At 35.3% G+C, this 22,137-nt stretch overlaps 1 non-coding gene across 1 annotated transcript; it reads right to left on the minus strand.

Moving 5' to 3' along the window:
* Window positions 1-21,158: 21,158 nt before the first annotated feature.
* On the minus strand, window positions 21,159-21,264 carry LOC111761663 (U6 spliceosomal RNA). Its single transcript, XR_002794955.2, has one exon. It is a non-coding gene; the product is annotated as a U6 spliceosomal RNA (small nuclear RNA).
* Window positions 21,265-22,137: the final 873 nt, after the last annotated feature.

Raw genomic sequence — 22,137 nt, forward strand, 5'->3', positions numbered from 1 at the left:
GTCCCAGGTACTTAAATCTTAGGTCTGTTCTTATGCTGGTTGAGCCCTGAATCTCAACAAGGTTGCATCACCTACTCTCCAGTTCATTGGATTGCCCAGCACAACTAATAAAAGAATGATGATAGAAAATGCCTATCCCAAAAGGCAGAGAGTATCTACAGTTGCAAGCAAAGCAGTTCCACCCATCTGTCCCATGTTTTCTAAGCCTCCTCACAATTAGAAACAGAGTGAACATCACCATCCCAGAATCCTCAGGACTGGGGAAAAAACAATGGACAAAAGGAGATATTATTAAGCTATTATTAACTTATTATAGATTTAATATTATTTGAACAATGGAAAAACTTGTATCATTGATATAAATGCAGTAGCCACCAGAGATTTTTAGGGGAGGGAGAGGGAAGAATAGGTGTAACATTGGGGCATTTTGGGGACATTGGAATTGTTCTGTATAACATTGCAATGATGGATACAGGCCATTATAAGTTTTGTCAAAACCTATAAAATTGGGTGAAGCAAAGTAGGAACTGTAATGTAACCTTTATTTAATATAATGCTTTTCAAGGTAGTCTTCAGTGGCAAGGTCGTATTTGAGCATCCTGAAAGAACTGAAGTAGTGAATCTACAAATACCTGGAGGAGGAGAAGTTCTGGCAAATAGAATCATACAAACAACATTAAACAAAATTATTTACTTTGTGTCCTCTTATGGTAATATTTTGCCTCACTTTACTTAGTTAAAAATTGTGTAACCATGTTGTATATAGGATTTTGTTTTGTAACTCACATGGAATGTTTTTTTATTACTATTAGAGGAATATATTCCGCATAATAAAGATAAAACTAAAATTTGTTTAATATGTGAAGTTTTGTTATAATACTATTTCTACTTTTCTTTTTGAAATATATATTGTTCTTTCTTGTGATCCTTTTTATTTGTTGTGTTTTGATATTTTTAGATAGCCACAGTAGTGCCCTCTCACCCCTCTATATTTTCAAGAGCTTATATCTACATAAAATCCTTGACTTATGCTACACTATGTTCTTTAATTATACACTAAATTTTCCTTTATTTTTTATGTACTTCCAATCTTTGTACATGGATATATAACTGTGTTGGAATCTATATGGTACAAATAGTCAATTTCATTCCATTGAACACTTCGCCTTTTTAAGAATTCCTGAAATATCTCTAGACATGAAATTAGTTAAGAAAATAACCATGTTTTTAAAAAATCTTTTGTTGTTATTTATTTTTTAATGTTACATTAAAAAATATGAGGTCCCCATATATCTCCACCCCCCTCACCCAACTCCTCCACCCATAACAACAACCTCCTCCATCATCATGAGGCATTCATTGCACTTGGTGAATACGTCTTTGAGCACCACTGCACCTCATGGTCAATGGTCCACACCATAGCCCACACTCTCCCACAGTCCACCCAGTGGGCCATGGGAGGACATACAATGTCCAGTAACTGTCCCTGAAGCACCACCTAAGACAACTCCAACCCCTGAAAATGCCCCCACATCACATCTCTTCCTCCTACTCCCTAACCTCAGCAGCCACCATGGCCACTTTCTCCACACCAATGCCACATTTTCAGACTTAGCTAAGAAGATCATAAACTCAAAAAACGCAAATGATAGGAATATTGCCAGCATTCCCAAGACTTAGAGTGAACATAAATGGCTATTATTGTTTGAAGCCTGATACATCAAGGATATTTCAACTTGAGTATTTCTTTTTTTATCAGAATGCCTTGGAATCTGGCAAATTTCATACACGAGGAGTTGGGCACATGATATGGGAGAGAGTAAGAGTTTTTGGAGTGTTAGGCAGAAAGCAAAAGGGAAGAAGAAAAAAAAGTAATGCATTCTATTTTACATTACTATATTTGCAAAGTGAAATATGTAAAAGATTTAAAGAAAGAAAAATTTAAGAGAAAAATACTTATATTTATGTATGAATATATATGCATGCATATACATAAACAGATCTCATCACTTGAGCTATCTTCAATTACTCCCTAGACATAATTCATTCTCTCTATATAAAGTTTGATTTTGAACAGTTGATTCTAATTATTTGTCACATATTGAAAGTACAACTCAAATTATACTTATTTCCCTATCCTAACTTCAGCAAATTCATCATTTGAGAATGAATATCTCTGTAAATCATTAATTATATCATATTTATTATGTACATAAGAAATGTTTGGAAATAATCCCAGAAATATAATTTTCAACTCCACTAACAGTTTTTGAGTACTAATATGGAAATGGCTGTCTAGCTACCAAAGAAAGCTACAAACATGACAAACATGAGTATGATACAATCTTTGACCTTAATGAATTACCTTTGGTTTTTACAAGTAAACAAAACAAAATTATCTTTACATAGCATGTTTACATAATTTCATGCATCTTTAAGTACATTCTTATACATGTCAAAGCATGAACAATATTTACTTAAATATTTTGTGTGAGAAAATTTTGGTAGATGCTGAGAAGAACAGAAATATGAATAAGTAAACTTTTCTTTCAAGGAGATTACAACCTCCATGGAGAAAGATAAATATCAGTAACACATTCATACACAATTTATTTTTAAAAACCTTCATCAAATTTATCTTCGATTATTTTAAATATATATTTCATATCTGTTGGCCTGAATAATTTCTTTGATTATTACTCAGTGATACACCCACAGTAGAGACCTACTGAAAGATGTAGCTTTTCTGGTGCACATATTGTAACAATATCTGGAAAAGTTTATTCATCAAGATTTACATTTGAGAATAATGATTTAGTCCAAGTCTCTCCTCATGGGAAATATGTAATTCTTTTTAAGAGCACAGATTCACTACGAGCTAAGCAAATCTTTCTGTATATCACCAAATTGCTTCAGGAATTATTCTGCAATTAGTGCTTCTTTATCTATGTGTGCACACACACACATGCGCATTTGCTTATTAAGTGCTTGAAGTTAGATAATCACACTTGAATTTATTGGATACTGAACTCTGCTGTTTTTAATAGAGAACATACTTGATTTTTTATGAAGATTGTATTTCTATGTAATCAAAAATCAAATTGCATGTAATCACATAAAATTGTTTTCTATAGCAAAAGGACCCCACATTATCAAGAAATTTCCCAATAGAGGCATTCTGGCTGTACTTTAGAGATATGGTACTTTTTACAAATTGAAGATCTGTGGCAACTATAACAGAATTGGGAGACTCTATCAGGACTATTTTTTCAAAACAGGTGCTCACTTCATGTCCCCATTTCACCTTTTGATAATTCTCACTATATTTCAAACTTTTTCCTTATTATTATATGTGTTATTGTGATGTGTGATCAGTGATTTTTTATCTTACTATTGTAATTGATTTGGGGCTCCAATTACCTCACCCATATAAGACTGCAAACATACTAGATAAATATGTATACACTGACTGCTCCACCTACTGGCTGTTCTCTAGTCTCTCTTCTTTTCTGCTGGGCTTTCAATTTCCTGAGATTCAGCAATATTGGAATTAGGGTAATTAATAACCCTACAATGGTATTTAAGTATTCAAATGAAAGGAAGAGAATCAAGCTTCTTACTTTAAATAAGAAAGCAGAAATGATAAAGCTTAGTGAAGAAGGCATGGGGAAAGCAGAGATAAGGTGAAAGCCAAGCCTGTTGTGTCAGTGTGTCAAATTGTAAATACAAAGAACAAATTCTTAAAGCAAATTGAAAGTGTTATTCCAGTGAACACATGACTGATAAAAAAGGAAAACTGTGTTATTGCTAGATATGTAGAAAATGGTAGGGCTCTGGATAGAAGATCATGAAACCACAATATTCTGCTAAGCCAAAGCCAAATGCAGAGTGAGGCCCCAATTTTTTTCAGTCCTATGAAAGACAGAAGAGGTGAGAAAGCTGAATAAAAGCGGGAAATGGCAAAGACAAATGAGTTTATATGGCTAAGAGTCTTCAAAATAGATGGGAGGTCATCAGAGGGGTCACACTTATGCATGCCTCAGCAGGACCCAGAGACAGCCAAAGTAGATAAGCCCCAGGTACTGGTTCTCCTGAGGGCTACAGAGACCCATAGGTTCTATGGTCATGGCAAATGGCTCTGGATTCAGGGCCAAGTCAGTTGGCCTTAATTTGGAATTTGTGTTCCCAAGTGTGATGGAGTTGTACTCAGATGTGACCTGTCTACACATCCCTTTTCAATCACTTTTACTGAAACTGTGCTTGTCACTAGGGTTGGTGTATTTTCAGGAGACTTGAATCTCTGGACTGTCCATGTGCCAGCTGGGCTCTGAGCCTCAGCAGAGTTGCAACTCCTACCCTCTGATTCGTTGGACTTACCCAGGTGAGCTAACAGGGAGGTGAAGATGGTCAGCCACTACACCAGGGAACCAAGAGTGCCTACAACTCTAAGCAGAATTGCATCCATCATCCCTGTGGAATCTAAACCTCCTATTGATATAGAAGTGGAGTGGACATCACCATCCCAGGGTCCACAAAATGGAGGAAGAAAATATGAATTAGAGTGGACTAAATGATATTCAACTATGGAAGAATTGTGACTAGTAATGGAAGAAAATGTAGCACAATGAGTTGAAGACTGTTTTCATTCCTGCTAGCAAAACATACTTTTTGTAGCTCATGGATCATGAGTGGGTTACAAACGAAGAATTGCAAGACTCAGACCCATTTTAAGAAGGAGTCTTTAAGGAAACCCAAAGAAAACCATGGGGCATAACAAGGACACCAGAAAAAAACACAAGACACCAGAACACAGTTTATTGTTTTCTCTTAAAAGTGATAGACCATGTCTGGCTTTCAAAGAATAAATATCAAGACAAACTGAAAGGCAAAATAAATATGTGCATCAGAACCAGAAGCAGATATGCCAGAGATCTTGGAATTATCAAGTAAAGAAGTTAAAGTAACTATGATTAATACACTAAGATGTCTAATTCAAAAATTAGACATTAAGCAAATGCAGGTGTGTAATGTAAGCTGAGAGCTGGAGAATCTAAGAATAAGAAAGGATGGATCTCAAGCACCTTAACAGAAATAAAATAAGTCTTTATTAAGAAGACATATTTTCATCAGAAGACTGGCACAAGTCAAGTATCAGTGAATTTGAAAGCATATCAATAGAAATTTTTCAAATTGAAGAACAAAGTGAAAAAATGAATAAAAAATGGAAGATATTACCCAAGAACTGTGGAAAAGGTATAACATGTATGTGGCAGTTTGATATTGTTTATGAATTCAAAAATAGATATTGGATTATGTTTGTAACTGGTATGTCCCTCCAGGCATATTAGATTATATTGTATTCAGAGGTTTCACTTTTACTTGATTAAATAATGATTAAGGCTTCTATTGGGCCATATCAGTAGGACAGCTGCTTCCCTGCCCCCAGTGGTATTCACAGAGAAAGCCACTCCATAGAGAGGGAGGTTGAAGTTTTGAGCTGGAATCTGGGAACGTAAACATGCAGGAGAAAAACAAGAGGAATAGAGATGGCTCCGGAGACAAGGCAGATGCGTCAGGAAGAGAGATGACTTGTTTGCCTGATAGTTTACAGCTGCCATTGTTGAGGGAGCAGAGCTGCCGAGCCCAGAGAGAATCAAGTCCCAAGGAGAAAGGCAAAGCCTAGGGAGCCTCATAGTCTACAGCTGACTGATACAAAATGTCATAAGGAAGATTGGAAGGAGAAAGAGAGATAGGAACAGAAGAAAAATTTGAAGTTAATGGATGAGAATTTCACAAAATTATTGACAGACACCAAACCAGAGATCCAGGAGACTCAAAGCAGCCAAACATGATAGATTTAAAAATTAACAAACAAACAAAAAAATAAACACACTAAGCTTATCATATTCAAACTGTAGAAATCAAACACAATGCTAAAATATTGATAAAAGTAAAAAAAAATGAGCAACTTAATTGTAGAGGAACAAGGTAAGAACTGGATCAGAATTCTTTTTAGAAACAATTCAAGAAGAGAGTGAAGTGAAATAGTTAAAATGTTGGAAGGAAAAAATAATAAAAACTGCAACCAAGAGTTTTGTATGTAACACAGTTCACTTTCAAATGTGAAGGAGAAATAAAGACCGTCTCAGAACAAAGAAAAAAAACAAAACAAAACAGAACTTAATCACCAATAGGACTGCTTGGCATAAAGAATTAGAGATATATTTGCTTAGTCAAAGCTAATGAGGGAATGCCATCTAATGTTTCTTTCTCAAAATGAATAAAATATAGTGCAAGACTTACTTGATATTCAACATAATATATATTTATTTTTCATCGAGATCACTTTTTTAATGTTTTTATTTTTTATTTCTTTTCTTCTCTATTTTCTTTTAAATGTTGCATTAAAAAAATATGAGGTCCTCATATATCCCCCACTCCACCCACCCCACCCCTTCCACATCAACAACCTCTTCCATCATTGTGGGAAAAAAAGGCATGTTCTTTCCATGGAAGCAAGTTACTTTTTGGCCACTGGGTCATGCTGTCCCTAGAGATATATGTGCAGGTGGCTAATCTCTCTGGGAAACATAACATTCCAGCAGAACCCAGACTTAATATCTCAAGTAACCTGGGCAACAGATTAATGAGTATATTTGTTTCAATAATATAATAGAACATTAGGAGCTTTAGTAACTGCCTTTTCCACTGTGTTATTTAGAATGAGTTAATGGGAATAGTTAGCTAGAATACTTGCTGGTTCTCACAATTGCTTGGGGTATATAAAGAAACCCCTGAGATTCATAAACTTGTCTGATGAGCTTGAAGCTTCAAAGCTCACAGATCCCCTGAACCCAACCTTTCTTTGTCTTTTATTCCCGAAACCCTCGGGTCCATCGACTTTGACAAGTGGTGCCTAAATGTGGGGCCTGAGGCAATAACTTCAGCAGAGATTCTTCCACGACAGTATCGGGAACACAGAAACAGAAAAGCCTTCTTTAACGTAAGAGCGTCAATCAGTAGTAATCCGGGTTTGGCATTGCCGTGTATAAATATATTTTAATATTGTTTCCACTAGCATCAGGGTATGGGTAATCAGCCAGGATGCTTGGAAGAATATTCACAAGTTTTAAAAATGCTTTTACATATGGTTGGCTTCACAATAAAAACAGCAGATTTACTTGAGCTTTTTGCCTTAGTTCAGAAACATTTTTACTGGTTTCAGCCTCAGGGGCATAATGTTTTAAATTTGAAACAGTGGAAATGTGTAATGAAAGCTTTAGGAAGAGTATATCAAAGAGGGGAATCCATTCCTTTATCTGTGTGGGCTTTATGCCAGCAAATTGCTGCCACCTTAGATCCTTTACAGTCTGAAGAAGGAGAGAAAGAGGAAATTACTATATTTTCTAAGTTCATAAGTAAATTTAAAATGAAAGAAAGTAAATTGGAACAAATTCAGGAGGTTGAGGTGAATGGGGACCCATCAGGTTTTTTCCCTCATCCTGATATTAACCCTTTCATCAATAAAAGCTCAGTGAAGTGTACTAATGAAATATCTTCTGTGTATACAGTACAACCCTCTGCACCTACTGAATTGCCTTCTGTTACTAAGCTTAAATTAGAAATGTTTTCAGATGTTGCTGATGCTTTGCCTTATGCTAAACAAGTATCTGCTTTTCCCATAACATTACATGCAATACCACCAGATACAAAGAATCTGCAAGGGGGTGCCGAGTTTCATCCTGAGCCAATACCTTTTAAACTATTGAAAGATTTAAAACAGGCAAAGATACTAAAGAAAGTCCTTGTTAGTGAAATCAGGCTTGTAAGAAAACTGTTAAAGTGTTAACTAAGATAAGGAAACCGTTCTGGCAGCAATTCTGCAAACCCCCTGCTGTCTACATGGCAATGTAGCTTTGGGCTAGTGGGGTTAATAGAGTTAAGCCACTGAAAAAAGAGAAAAACATGGCAACATTGGTGTTCTGTTCTATTTCCATGGTAATTCTAATTGGGCTTATTTAACCAAGATAATAAAATTAGTACAAAATTTTTATCAAGGTTTAAAAAGGAATTTTCAGTTTTAAATCGATAGTTTACTCCTGAACTTCAAGTCTCAGTATAGTCTTACAAAGTAATAATCCAAAAATGTGTGTTAACGGTCTGTCTAAACTGCTAAATAATAATTTAGCTACATTTATGCTGCTCAAATTATCTTAACTGATTGCTGATAACTAATAAAAATGTTTCCAAGTACAAGCTTGCATGTTACAGGCAACATGGATTCCAGAAGAAATCTTAAGAAGTGATATTTAAAATGTGGTATAACAGAGAACTTAAAAACTGCTATACCAAGAAAGTAAGAATTATGAGTTAATTGTAAACTGTATGTTTCTGTTACTGTGTTGTGATTGTTCTGTGTTTGTCTGTTCGTTCAATGTCAGTATATATTTTGATATCTCTGGATGGTAGTATAAATTAATAATAATTTATGAAAGAGCTCTATTCAAATGGCCAAAAATTAAATAAGCGCTTATATTAATACTTAAGTTTAAATGTTAATAAGATCTCTACAATGATAATAATCATAAGTCTTTATTAACAAAATTACTATAAGTTCTTTTATAAAAAGTTGTTCTTGCCTAGATTAAAATGAATAGTTTATTTTTTTTCCACAGGATAATATGAAGGATGTAAAACTTAAATGAATATTAAAAAGGTTAAGAGTTTGTTAGAATGCTAACTGAAATTTAATACATTTTTGCAAAAAGGTGTGTTTTGTCCTAAAGTAGGATGGCTAATTTTCATAAACTCTTGGAACTTAAATGCATGTGGCAAGTTGTAGAAAGTATTGTGGTAACTTTAAGTAAAGAAATGTGTTCTGTAAAGGTAAAATTTGTCTTAATATAATTATAGTCTATGTGGTTATAAATAATTATAAAAAGTCTTATGAAGCATTGTTTAAATTAAAGTGTTTAAGTGGCTAATTCCAAAAGGTCATTATTAAACAAACTTGAAGTAATAATAATGATAATAATAATAATAATAATAATAAAAGGTAATTTTATAACAGAAAAGCTTGGCTGCAGCCAGCGTCCCTTGACAACTTTCTTCTAGGGAATTGTTTCTAATATTGCATGCTAAGTCTTTAAAGTAAAGAAAATTTTATTATTTTAACAAGCGTGTTTACTGTTGATGGTATTATGTTATAAGAAGTTTGCTTAATAACTTCGTATGTGGGCTATATGAAATGTGTTTTTATTATTAAGTAAACAGGAGATGATTTTGTCCTAAGATAAAATGATTGGTTATTAAGAAAGAGTAAAATATGGAACAAAACCTGAGTGAATATTAAAAGTGCAGAAGGTTCGTGGAAAAATAATTTTTATGGTTAAGGTGAATAAGATTTGATGGGCCTATCTATAAAATTTTAAAGGCTTTAGTATCAAGTAGTATACTAATGCAAAGTTAAAATTTTGTTCTTTCTCAAAGCCTCTCAAATCATTAATCTGTTTTGGTAAAGGTTTTTATCCTCAATAATCAGTATACAAAGAAAGTCTGTTTTATCAAAATAGCTTCTTGTGCTTTAACCTTATCATTTCTTCAGTGTTCCAAGAAGGAAAAGTTTTATCTATTTTAAAGGAACATATTGTTCAAAATTGCTTTCTCAAAATCAAATCCTGAAAAGTAGCCTTTTATTCCAGACTAATTATAAAAGATTTGTTCTTTTACCTTGAAAGAAAAATTTAATAATTGAGTTCCTTTAATATGTTATAAGTTGAATAGTTTTAAAGTGTGGTAAAATTAACAAGTTTTTTCTTTCCTTTAACCCTCTGTTAATTAAAGTTTCTATGAATGCTTAAAAGTGTATAAAGTTACCAATATTTCAACATAATATTAAAGAGAAGTACAATGTGGCTAATTATGGTTTTAATTATTATAAAAGATTATGTGTCACAGAAACAATCTCTTATCATAGATTAAAGTAGCAACACTGTAGTATGCAGCAATCCCAAACACTGCTAGTTTGTTGCAAAAAGTTACTGTCCAGCTGTATTGCTATCACTTTGTTTTAAAACTTGCTAAGACTTTCTTTAGTGTCTTCTTAGACAAATCAAGCCAGCTGCATTCCTCTATCTGTAAAAAAAAAACCAACAATAAACTTTTGCAGTGCTTTTCAGGGCTATGTGCATAGCCCAACCATCTTGTACAGTATTTACTGATAGTAATAGTAATAAAAAAGCAGCATACATTACTTCTCAAAAAGAACAGGTTTGGCAAACTCATTCATCTGCTCAACACACAGAGCTTTCAGCTGTTATTAAGGTTTTACAAATGTTTTGAGAGCCCTTGAACATTGTCTCTGACTCTGAATATGTATGTATTACTGTCAACCATATTAAAACAGCTCATATCTTTGCTACTGATGAATTATCTCAACGTTTCACTGACTTACAACATCTCATTAGGTTAAAACAGCATTACATTACTCATATATACTCTCATACCTCTTTGCCTGGTCCTATGACATCAAATAATGCTTGAGCTGATTTATTAGTAGGGTTTTCACAAAATGCTCATGATTACTGTGCTTTAACTTACATAAATGCTAAAAGCCTGCAAAATAAATATCAAAAGTTAACAAGACTACAGGCACAAGAAATTATTTGCACTTGTCCTACTTGTGGACCACTAACAGTGGTGCCTTTTCAGGCTGGAACTAATCCCAGAGGCCTGACTCCTAATCAATTATGGCAGATGGATGTTATTCACAATCCATCCTTTGGTAAACTACAATATGTTCATGTTTATATTGACACTTATTCTCATTTTATGTGGGCTACTGCTCAAAGTGGGGAATGGTTTCATCATGTTCGCTCACACCTCTGGTCTGCTTTTGCTGTAATGGGATGCCCCCTGAAAATTAAAACTGATAATGGACCTTCTTACATTACTAAATCCTTTAAATCTTTCTGTTTAAAATATGTTATTGAACAAGCTACCAGCATTCCTTATAATCCTACAGGTCAAGCCATAGTTGAACGCAGCCATCATACCCTAAAAAGTATGCATTTAAAACAAAAAGGGGGAGATGATGGTATTATAACACCAAAAGATCAATTGGCAAAAGCTTTATTAACTTTAAATTTTCTTAATGTTTATAATTCATTGACACCTGCGCAATGTCACTTTGGAAAATATCAGACATCTACAGTGGACGCAGGAAATGAAGATCAACCAATATTCTGGAAAGATATTTTAAGCAATGAATGTAAAAAAAAGTAGGATTAAATAAGGGGGTGAGGCTATGCTCTTATCATTTCAGAAAATGGAGAACAAATGTTGTTACCTGCGAAGAGGATTAAACCCCAGAATGAAGAGATGGGGTCTCCTGCAACTTCTGATGATGGTGATCATAAGTAATGAAGAAGCTGCCAGTAATTACACTTATTGGGCCTATATACCTAACCCCCATTACTTAAAGTGTTAACCTGGAAAGATCCATTCTTTCGTATATATATCTGAATAAGACCCATATATTCCCTGGACCAATTGATGATCAATTGCCAATTAAACCCTATGAACAAGGACAAAGAATCGATAATCTTGTATTACCATTTGATTATTGACCCTTATGCATGGTCAACCATCCTTCCTGTATGTATGTTAAAAATTGGGCCATAATTATCTTCAAAAATATAATACTCAGTTTATTGTGACTTTATTTCCCTCTTACAATTTATTCATGACCAAAAATCCTACTTATAATTGTCCACAAAAAGATAGTAGGGATAAAGAAGGATGGCAAGAGTGCCATATAGGAAGAGGATCTGTCATTTTTAATGATTCCTATGGAATAGTGTGGGAAAGTGCCCCTATGGCGAGTCCCATTGAATATTATGATAGATTTATTTGGCATGGTCTAAATAGTGAAGGACAACAAAAAATAATTTTTACTAAATATAATAGTGTTTGGAAACAGAAAGGGAAATGGATCCCTTCTCCATGGTGTAATATTACATCTATACACAAGCAGAATCATCTGTGGAAAGTTTTTCTAGGAATATCTCTTACTATAGAATGGATTGGGAATAATAGTAAGAATGGTCAATATCTGCATTTAAATCAAATTCATCATCTTCAGGCATGTGTAAGAGATCCTTATGTGTTTGTGGTTGGAAAATTGACTATAACTGAGAATGCTCTATTTTATAAAAGTGGGACTTTGCATACCTGTTTGTCTGAGAACATTTTACAGAATGGAGATTTCATTACAATGGCTCAAAGATGGCAGGGAGTGTGGATTCCAGTGTGACTGAACCCAATTTGGCAATCTTCAACTGCTGTTCCATATACCTCAAGAAATCCTGAAGTGCTCGAAGCAATTTGTGGGACTGATAATAGCTGGCATATTAGGACTCATTGGTGTCATTGCAGCTGCTGCTACAGCTACCATGGCCTTGCATGAGATGGTGCAGACTCAACAATACGTGCATGATTGGCATAAGAATGCTAGTGACTTATGGCACAGTCAAGAACATATTGATGGAGAATTAAACAGTAGAGTTAACGATTTAGAATCAGCAGTTTTACATCTTGGAGATCAAGTATATAACTTAAATCTACTAAGGGGATTGAAATGTGATTGGAATGAAAGTAACTTTTGTATTACTCCACTTGCTTATAATAGTTCTATGTTTGATTGGGAAAAAATTAAAAATCATTTGATGGATCATAAAGGTAATATGTCATTAGAAATAGAAGAATTACAGAAAAATATATTAGAAATGTCTCATAATCAGATTTATGTAGCTGAAGATAAGGATATCTTTAATGATTTAATTTCTCATTTTAATAAGTTTAATCCAGTAAATTGGTGGAAGACTCAACATTTTTTATCAGCATTAGGAAGAGGATTTTGTGTATTGATCTTGTTGCTCATTGTTGTCGCTTGCCTGGGATGAGAAGTATGCTGAAGTCTGCACTATGTTGATGTGATGGGACAAGCTAATAATTTGGTACTTTCAAAAAATCTGATATAGTTTCCCATGGTCAGAGTCCTTGGCTGGTAGTCAATGAAAAGTAAGACTCTCGGAGGAGGGCAACCTAAGACAGGCACAGCCACCCTGACTAAAACAAAAAGGGGGAAATGTGGGGGAAAAAGGCATGTTGTTTCCATGGAAGCAAGTTACTTTCTGGCCACTGGGTCATGCTGTCCCTAGAGATATATGTGCAGGTGGCTAATCTCTCTGGGAAACATAACATTCCAGCAGAACCCAGACTTGATATCTCAAGTAACCTGGGCAACAGATTAATGAGTATATTTGTTTCAATAATATAATAGAACATTAGGAGCTTTAGTAACTATCTTTTCCACTGTGTTATTTAGAATGAGGTAATGGGAATAGTTAGCTAGAATAGTTGCTGGTTCTCACAATTGCTTGGGGTATATAAAGAAGCCCCTGAGATTAATAAACTTGTCTGATGAGCTTGAGGCTTCAATGCTCACAGATCCCCTGAACCCAATCTTTCTTTGTCTTTCATTCCTGATACCCTTGGGTCTGTCGACTCTGACACATCATTGTGGCATATCCACTGTACCTGGCAAACACATTCTGCAGCACTGCTGCACCACATTGTAGTCCACACTCTCCCCCAGTCCACACAATGGGTCACGGCAGGACACACAACGTCCAGCATCTGTCCCTGCAAGACCACCCAGGACAACTCCAAATCCTGAAAATTCCCCCACACCATATCTCTACTTCCATCTCCCTACCATCAGCAGCTACCATGGCCACCCTCTCCACATCACTACTACAATTTCTTCCCTTACTGATCACAATAGTTCCCCAGCAGAACACCAGTAATTCCACTCTAATCCAGATTCTATTTCTCCATCCTGTGGGCCCTCAAATGGTTATGTCCAGTCCCCCTCTACATCAAGAGGGGTCTTAGATTCCACATGGATGATGGAGGCAATTATCCTGCCACTAGGTGTAGGCACTCTTGGCTCCCTGGTGTGGTGGTTGACCCTCTTCACCTCCCTGTCAGCTGGCCAGGGCAAGTCTAACAAACCAGGGGTTAGGAGATGCATGTCTGCTGAGGCCAAGGGCCTGGTTGTCACATGGACAGTGCAGAGATTCAAGTCTCCTGAGTATACACCAACCCAAATGCCAACCACAGGTCTGGTAAAGCAACAGAAGAGGCATGTGTAGAAAGGTCATATCTGAGTCCAACTCCATCACACTCAGGAAAACAAGCTCCAAAGTAGGGCCAACTGACATGGCCCTGAACTCCAGATCCATCTGCCATGACCATAGAACCTGTGGGTCTCTTCAGCCCTCAGGAGAACCGGCACCTAGGTTTCCATCTACCTTGGCTGTCCCTGATACCCTGCTGAGGCATGCATAAGCATTACCCCTCTGATGACCTCCTGACTCTTTTTTTGGAAACTCATAACCATATAAACTCACTTGTACTTTCCATTTCCCCCTTTTATCCAAAGTCAAAAAGCAGTTTTTAACACCTAATATTACATGTAGGCTGAGATAGTCTGTTGGTCTGAGCTGATCCCTTTAGTCAAGGTCTTTGTCTAGTTATATCATCAGCTGGTGCTTGGTAGTAATCCCTCAGTGCCAGGGAGGCTTATCACTGGGAGTCATGTACCACACTTGGGGAAGGCAATGCATCTACATGCTGACTTTGGTTAGAGAGTGGCCACATTTGAACAACACGGAAACTCTCAGGAGGTAACTATTAGGAACCCCACAGCTCTAGGCCTAATTCATATTCAACATAATACCGAACTTATGTGAGGGTTGAGGGAGGGAGGAGGTGAACACTGGGAATTGGCTGGTATATATGGTTGAAACTACAACGTTGGAAAGCTTTGTTGGCAACATGGAAAGTGAGGGCTGCTGTTTGTAGAGGGTATTCAGGACATGGAGCACCTGAGGTGGGCTTCTAGGGAGTGTGTGAGTGTCCATCTTGTTATAATATGTTATATCAGTGGATATAGACTCACATAATGAGTGGTAAGGTCATGGATTCCCATGCTAGGGATGCCCTATTAGAGGAGTGAGAGTCTCTCAAGAGTATAGGTGGTGACTAACAGGAAAGAGCAGACCAGTGTGGCAAGCCCTCAGTGTTGTTGCAAATAAATATGAATCTTGTCCTTCAAGGAGTGAAGCCTGGTGGTTGTCACGGGTCCTGGTAGTGGTGGTGGCGGGGGATAGAATAGATGGAACAGGGAACATTTTAGGGATGATGGAAGTGTCCTTCATGATATTGCTATGATGGATACAGGACATGTTAAATTACATTAAGATTTATAAAAGTGTATGGTCCAAAATGTAAACCATAATGTAAGTCTTTGAATATCATTAGTTTGAACCATATACAAATACATGGGTCAATATTTGTACATCAGTAATACATACTGTAAAATGTTATTAATAGGGGAAGGGGAAAAGGGGAGAAGATGTTGGGTATATGGGAGTCCCCTGTTTTGAGTATGGGACTTTTCTGTAACCTAAAACTTCTTTGAAGACAAAATGAAAAAAGTAAGACACTGGGGGAATTAGCAAAGAAAATGTCACTATACATATAGGACAACAGAACTTAGAATGATAAAAGGCAAAATGTTAAAAAAGATTCTTAAAAAAATATTTTTTCATTTGTTTCTGTTATCCCAATGTTTTTATTTCATTTTCTTGTTTTTTATTTCTTATTTTTATAAGTATCATTAATCTTTCATTTTCTTATTAATTATATTAAGCTATTTTATTGAGTTCATTCTTGAAGAAGTTTTGGGTCACAGAAGGGGGGCAGCTGTGGCAGGGGTAGACCATTGGTGTGGGGTATTAGTGATGGGGGATTCATGGGAGGAAACTCACTTGAGAATACAAAAAAGGCATATAAATGTGTTCAAATGTTCATGGGTAGTGTCATGGTGGGTGGAGGTTAACACAATTACTGAAATAATATCAAATTACCTCCCTGGGGAACTCCCCACATTCTCTAACACCACACCAAGAATCCCCCCTGTACTGGGGCAATGACTAGTGAAGGAGGATCATCCATTGATGGACTCTTGGTATTGAAGACTGTGCTTATGAACCCTTACTCTTGCAATGGAATCTTATCCTAGTATTATAAGAAGCCTAAGAGTTGTCTCCTGGAAGCTTCTTTGTTGCTCAAAAGTGGCCTCTCTCTAAGCCAAACTCAGCATATAAATATATTAACTTCCCCCAGATTGTGACACGACCCCCTGGGGATGAGCCTTTGTTGCACTGAGGGATTACTACTAGGCACGAACTAGCAATGCAACTGGAAAAAGACTGGTCAAAAGAGAGAAAAGGTCAACACAAATGAGTTTATTTGGCTAAGAGACTTCAAAGTGAGTTGGGAGGTCTTTCCAGAGGTTACAGGTATTCACATCTCAGCAGAATGTCATTGACTGCCAAATAGATACAACCCAAATAGCAGAGCTTCTGAGGGCTCTGGAGATACCCAGACACTATAGTAGGGGTGTATAGCTCAGGAACTTGGTGCCTTGTCAGTGGGTTCTGCTTTGGAATTTATGCTCCCCAGGGTTACAGAGTTGGACTCAGGTGTGGTTTCTTTACACATGGCTCTTCTGTTCTTCTATTTGAAGTTATAATTAGTACCAGAGTTGGTGGGTGTATGTCCAAGAGACTTAAATCTTTGGACTGTTCATGTGCAAGTTGGTTTTCAAATCTCAACAGAGTTGCAATACTTACTCTCCGGTTCATTGCTCTCACCCGGGATAACTAACAAGGAGGTGATGATGGACAACCACCATAAGAAAGAACTGAGAGTCTACAACTGCAATGAAGACAATTCCATCCATTGGCACTAATGTAATGCAGACCTGTCTCAGTTAGAGTTGGAGTGGACATCGCCATCCCAGAACCCTCAGCATTGGGGAATGAACTATGGACTAAAGTAGTCCTACTGATATTCAACTTATTGTGATTCTAGCAATGGAAGAAATTATATAATTGATGTGGAGGCAGCAGCCACTGGAGTTTTAAGGGCAGGAGAGGGGAAAAAATGGTGTAATATGAGGGGATTTTTGGGACTTGGAATTGTCCTGAATGATGTTGCAATTACAGATACAGTCCATTATATATCTTGCCATAATCTAGAGAATTAGGCAGGAGAGATTGTGAATTACAATGTAAACTTTAATCCATGCTTAGTGGCAATGCTCCAAAACATGATCATCAATTCCAGTGAATGTATCTCACTCATGAAGGATGCTGTTAATATCAGAGTTGTGGAGATTGGGGATATGGGAATCCCTTATAATTTGTATGTAATAGTTATGTAATGTACATATCTTTAAAAATATATGTGCAATATGGTGGCAATTTTGAGGCATTGGAATTGTCCTGAAGGATGTTGCAGTAACAGATACAGACTATTATGTATCTTGTCATAACTTCAAAAATGTGGGAGAGCATTTAAATGAAAATTTAAACTGTAATCCACACTGAGTGGCAATGCTACAATAAGTGTTCATCAAGTGTAACCAATATATCACATGAATGAAGGATGTCATTAATGCAGGAAAGTGTGTGAGGGGTAGGGATTGGAGCATATGGGAATCCCTTACATTTTTTGTGTAATATTTATGTAATCCAAGTATCTTTTAAAAAATAAAGAAAATAAAAAGTAAATAAAAGTTATTAATAAATGCTGATTAATCTCCTGCCCCCCCCCCCCCCCCCGCCCAATGTCTTAAAAATACACACAATAAAATTTTAAAATGGCTTTGGGGAGCAGATGTGCCTCAAGCAGTTGAGCACATGCATCCCATGTGGGAGATTCCAGGTTTGGTTCCTGGGCCTCCTGGAGAAGATAAACAAACAATGAGCAGACAACAAGTAGACAACAAGAAAAAACAATGAGCAAAAACAAAATAAGCAGGAAGCAGATGTGGCTAAAGAAGTTGAGCACTGGTCACCCATATGGGAGGTTCTTGGTTTAGTTCCTGGTGCCTCCTAAAGAAAGAAAAAATAAACAATGGTCAGACAATGGACAAAAAACAACAAGAAGACAATGAGCTCAAATAACGGGCAAAAACAATGAGCAAAAACAATGAGAGAACAGAGAAGGCACCATCTCAGGGGGTGGGAGAAATGGCTATAGAAGGTATGATTAATAAGACAAATATGTGTTTCTTACTGTTCCAAAAATCTCCTCATTCTTTTTCTTTCTTTCTACCCAATACTTTCTCTCCCATTCTATTTCTCTCCCAATTCCTGGCCCTCATCATTGTCTCCTTTACAAGAAAAGATGATGGAATACATTAAAAAAATATCTACAAGAAAGCATCAGGGAAAACATAGAAATTGGGAAGATAGAAAGAAGCACAGTGAATGAAAATAAAAATATAAGGGCCAATTTTGGATAAAGTAATTTTCTTATGGTTACACAATTGTTTATGTTTTTCAAATTCATGTAACTAGCACATGAAACGGTGAATGTTTATATACTTATATTAAAGTAATCCAACTTTAAAACTACCTACTACATAAACTAATTTGCTGCAGAAGAAGTTAGATTTTGGGGAGAAGAAAGTGAGTAGAAAAGAGTTTAAGAGTATTCTATTGTTTCCTATTACTGGTCCTATTTACAGGGTTATTTTCAGATCATGAAAATCATAAAGCTTTACACTCATGTCATATGACTTTGTCTATATGCATATAATACATAATAAAAATTAAAAAGAAAAGAAAATCTTGTTTTGTTCTTCTCTTACTAATAAATTCTACAAGCCCTTTTTACTCAAATGCTCTATGAATCAATCTTAACACCATAATAATTCTCCTCTAGTGAGTAAATTTCCACCATATATTCATTATACATTTGTTTGCATCAGGCTTTTCACATTTTTAAAAGTATATGTCAGCATTTTAAGTCAGTATTTCTCCAATCTTTCTTATTTCAAATTATTTTCTTCATATCTGTTCTTTCCATTTTTTCATCCGTTAACTGTGTGGTATGGCCACCATTACTCTTTTAATATACTGAATTTGTCATTTTTGTTTTTTTCTTATTTTTAATTTATTTCTGCGTTCTTTGAATCATGGTTCCAAATCTTCCCATATATATTCATCTCATATAAGAAAAAAATATTTTCATGAATTTTCAGATTCCCTTTAACTTTCTTTTATATTAATATATTAAATCAATATATTCATTTGCATGCTATAAAGCCTTATGCTCTGATGTTAAACTTTGGAAAATAATTTTTTCATCATTTTGAACATTAAATACCATCATATGGAGTTTATTTATAATTTTCTATTATCTCATGTTTAAATATGATAGGTATTTTGACTATCAGAAAGAGAGATGTTGCCTAGGGATTAGTCAAAGTAGCTTTTCCAGGTTCATGCTCAGTACTCACCAGAGTATTGTGCTTTGATGAATATATTAGCTTAAGTCAAAATGTTTACGATTTTATTTTGACTTTGCCATCACTTTACTATCTCAAGTAACACTTTGGCAGAAACATCTTTCTCCCCACTCCCTATCATATTGGGACAACTCTAGTGTCACCTGAATTTGCATCCTAACTTCAAGTTTTCCTACCTTCTTTGGGACAATTACAAAAAAGATTTCTGCAGGTCTACATCCAAACATGTCCAGCGAGTGAGCTTCATTTAGGTGCAGCAGTAATTTTCTCTCTATTGCACACTCTGTTAGTTTTACTTTCTTTCCTATCTCACATTCCCAGTTTCCTAATGTATTCTTCCAGGAATCACCTACTTATTAACCATCATATACCCAAATCCTTATCAAAGAATCTTCTCAAAAGGAAACTTAAATTCTGACAATCCCTGTCTCTTGTATGGGTTTGGTAAAATGAAGGCATAGATATTCCGGCACAAATGAAACTTTATTGATGCAACTAAAGGAGACAATAATAATATTATACCTCACTACTGAATAACTGGAAGATTTCTTTAAAAAAAAACTACTATAATCTGAAACATAACCCCTTACTGAGGATCAGTAACTGACCACCACAAATTTAGTGCTGAGACCATATTCTTGATGAAGCATTTAAACAATTCTTACTCATTTCCCCTTCAGAATTTTCATCATTTGTATTTCTAGTATCAATATAGAAATCCTAAGAGTATAATAATGATGCAAAATATACCAAGTTTCTCTGGAAAATTGTGAAATTAGAGGTTTAATGTGTATGGTATAATGTGCTGAGTCTGGCACTGGTTCTAGCATCATTTCAGTAATTCAATTTATTGAAACCATGAGTCAAGAAATGTTACTGAAGCTAAACTGAAGATTAGGGCCCTTCTAATCAACCCAAATTAAGAATGCCACTGCACCTTCATGTGATTATTAATTTCACTGAAACCAGAGGAATTTATGAGTGTTTTTCCCCTTAGAGACAACACCTTGGCAGTTTGAATGCAATTTGATATTATATCCAAAGCATCTGAGACCAGGAAATTATGCTACTGGGTCTTTGTTAATTATCCAGGGTAACTTTAATTTTCCTATTGTGAAACATTCTTTCATATACAATTTCCCAACTTTCTTATGCTATTTTTTAACTACTCCCTCTCAAACAACTTGAATTTAGTATATTATTTGTTGTATACACACTTTAATCAACCCAAAATGATTTCAATATTCAGCATTTTCATCAGTGACTTCCTCCACATTTTATGTCTGTGATTGAAGGTCGATTTGCTTACCATGCCCTTTGGTGGTTTCAAAAGATTCCAAAAAGAATATAAATTATGAATTTGTGTTACTCTTGTTTTAATTCTTTCTTTTAATCTCAACTCTATTTAGTTCATCCTACCTTAATTCCTTCTCCCATAATCATCACCAGTTCCACTTCAATTCTCTTTGTACGTGCACCTCTTCAAGAAAGGTTGATAAATAACCTTAAAAAAGGCATGGATCTTATTGTACATATAATGAAAGATTTAATGAGCATGCTTATGTGGTTACACGTATCATTTTGATATCTGAGATTTTATTCAAAAATATTTTTGGTTTATTCAACATATATACCAATTCTTTTCTGCCTTCACTTCAGGACAAAAAAACTAATTTCTAATGGAGCCTTTCAAGGTTACTTTTTTTCAAATAATATGGAACGCTTCATGAATTTGTATGTCATCCATGTGCTGGAGCCATATTATTCTTCTCTGATCATTCCAATTTTAGTGTTTGTGCTGCTGATGTGAGCACTCAAGATTACTTTTATCAATGTACATTTCACGAACAATGTACAAAGATTTCAGACTCATGACATCATACTTTGAATATGTGGTGCTTAGGCTCATGATAAGGATGGAGATAAATAATGCAATCAAATTTAATTTAGTAAAGTGAAATTGTTTTTATTTGCATTGATATTTTTTATCAATATTTTTAATATTCAAATGCTGGTCTGAAGTTGAAATACAATTAAGTATAATTCTTGTTAACATAGAAATTCTAAGATTTTAAGAGAGATAAAAACACAATTTTCACATATATAATATTTCAATATTTTTTGTAGTGCTTATTTGGAAAGTTTAGGGTAATGCTGAGAAGGTAGTTGTTGAAGACACAGAGAACTAACACATCCTCTACATAGAGGCAGACTGGCTGATTATAAAATTTTTTTTGCTTTGACTCTTGGACACATAAGCAGACTATTTCTCATCCTTTATGGCAAAGCAAGTGAGTTCTAGCCTAATCCCTATGTGGTATCCCAGAATCCATCTCACTGTAGCCTTTCTCTCCGTCACTGTTTGTCCCAAGTGACTTTCTGCAATGTCTTTCTGGTTTAGAGTTAGTATTTTCAAATTGATGAAAAATAAAATGTTGATTAAATGTTAAAAAAGCATATGGGAAGAAACAAAGAATGAGAAAAGTGATTACAGTAGAAGAGAAGATACCAAAGCAAACAAAAACTGTTTACAGCCATATTATTGTTATGTTCAAGAAGCAATATTTTAAGTATACATATCAAAACATGAAAGTTTCTAACATATATTTCAAAAAAGGACCTAAATAACTTGATATAATCTCATGAGTCCATATCTAAATCAATGCATTTTTGTGATTAAGCCTTAA

Source organism: Dasypus novemcinctus, chromosome 10 (genome assembly GCF_030445035.2).
Source record: "Dasypus novemcinctus isolate mDasNov1 chromosome 10, mDasNov1.1.hap2, whole genome shotgun sequence".
NCBI lineage: Eukaryota > Metazoa > Chordata > Mammalia > Cingulata > Dasypodidae > Dasypus > Dasypus novemcinctus.